Raw genomic sequence first — 2337 nt, forward strand, 5'->3', positions numbered from 1 at the left:
TTTAATACACGAGATGTGCTGTCATCTTGTGGTGTGTTGGTGAAACGTCGATGGCGCCAGGTAGAGGGAAATACAAAAATATATTTCGCACGTAGACCTACTGAGACAAGCTCCTTTGCTGAGGCAAGTAAACTATAATATTTAATTCGAAAATAAATATCATTTTAACTCATATAAACACATCGTTAAATAAATAACGTTAAGTACCTAGTGCAATAAATACTGTTACAGATAATACTGAAATGCAGAAAAAATGAGCTTCATCAGACATGGACTTTCTTTTTATGGTAGGGGTGAGATTGATCATTTTCATGGTTACACTTCGTTTTCTTACAACGTAATTAAGGAAGTCAATATTCGAGCTAGAATGTATGTAAGAGGTTATTTGAATTGTCTTGGGAGTGATCATTCAGGAAAGTGTGACCTACCTGCCCGCCCAAAATATTACTAGGTCTAGAAATCTCGCTTTCTGTCACTTAACTACCCCTTCATTTAACCGACTGTGAATCACTACAAGCACCTAGTACGAAGCGAGCGTGACAGAGAGAAATGTTTTGCAAGCAGACTTTACACCTGACCAGGAACTGATACCTGCCATTTAAATCTCAACGGTCGCAAGGCTTTCAGATCTTTCGCGGGAGCTGTATGTCCAGACGTTTCGTCTACAACTGCGGTAGACAGCATCAGTAGCGAGGTATTCTAGGATGTAGAGATCTCCTCAGCATGCCAAGGACAACTGATCTCAGGCTACTGCGCAAAGAAAAGTTTTCAAATGAACAAATTTATGTAAGAAATCATAGAGTAGTTTCCATCGACTGTAACCAATTTTTAGGAGTTCAGCAAGAAACCTGAAGCTCACTAATATCAGTTCGTTCCAATGTGAATAATAAACAAAACAAAGTAAATCAGGGAATAGAATCAAAATTATAACGAACATAAGTTTTATTCATACCAAAACTTGGCTTCCTTACACGATATGGATGTCACTTGTGGTAACAAAAGTATCAGCAGATTGTGTGACCTTTTCCACTTACCAGAAAATCGAAAGTTGATCCATGCTTTCGGGGAATTTGTCGGAAGTAATAATCAAACAGAGAAACTGAAAACTTCAATAAAAACAGTTTAAACACTTCTGATATGTATATCAGATTGTGGAACATCGTTTAGTGCGATGGCTGAAATTATGACGAAGAAAAGGAACTGTATCATGTGATTTCAATAGCAAGCAGCTTAATTTTCAACAGTTGTGATGTCCCCCTCTTCAAGACTTCCATGCACTTCCACATGTGCAATCATGGTTGCGAACAGGAATGCGGACAACAGATGAAACTGCATGCAGGAAGAGAGAGCCAGTAAAGGAAATGACATATGAGGCAATCTGAAGTCTTCTGAAATTGATGAGTTCCAGCCCTGATCACATATATGTAACAGATTGGCCATCCCCGTGTTAAAAACAGTAACATGTGAAAGGAAACAACCACCAGTACCACCACAGACAATTGAGAATGACCGCTAGATGGAAGTACAGTTGCTCCATGCAATTCAAATGAGAGTTATAACGTGACTTCTTATGCAGTAGCTAGATGGCAGCATAGTGAAATTAATAAAAGTTGTTGCCGCCAAAGCCTATAAGACTGAGCAATCTGTTACATACGTGATCAGGGGTTCCAGTAAAAAAAAAAAAATGTCCAACTACAGCACTGTGTATACTGTACAGGTAGCTATATAGTTTTACATTAAACATGCATCCAGTTCTGTTATCTGATCCTTGAAATCGAAAAAACAGCTTCATGAGTCATGTATGATATTTATAATATTTTAGTTCCCTATAGTTACTCTATGCCGATGATCAAGTCATAATTTCCAATTCAGAGGATAATTTACAAAGAGGATTATATACATTAAATAAAATATTAAAAGATTTTGGGATGGAAATTTCAGCACAAAAATAAAAAATAATGGCATTTTTAGGGCAAGACCCATCAGATAATACACAATAACCAATGCCTCGAACAAGTACAAAATTTCAATTATCTGGGTTGTGAAATATCTTATCAAAATGAAAAAGATGTGAACAAGAAAATTACCAAATTTACACAAATTCTAGGAATAATAAACAATACATTAAAAGCTAAATTAGTACAAAAATCTACAAGAATAAAAATATATAATACACTAGCATTACCCTCCCTTTTATACAGAAGCGAGATTTGGACATTAAAGAAAAAAGACATGAACAGAATCAAAGCAACGGAAATGAAATTTTTCAGGAGGACAGCAGGATATACTCTTTTAGACCGAAAAAGGAATGAAGAAATTTTATAACAATTAGGAGTA

The sequence above is a fragment of the Periplaneta americana genome, chromosome 7 (genome assembly GCF_040183065.1).
Source record: "Periplaneta americana isolate PAMFEO1 chromosome 7, P.americana_PAMFEO1_priV1, whole genome shotgun sequence".
Taxonomy (NCBI): Eukaryota; Metazoa; Arthropoda; class Insecta; order Blattodea; family Blattidae; genus Periplaneta; species Periplaneta americana.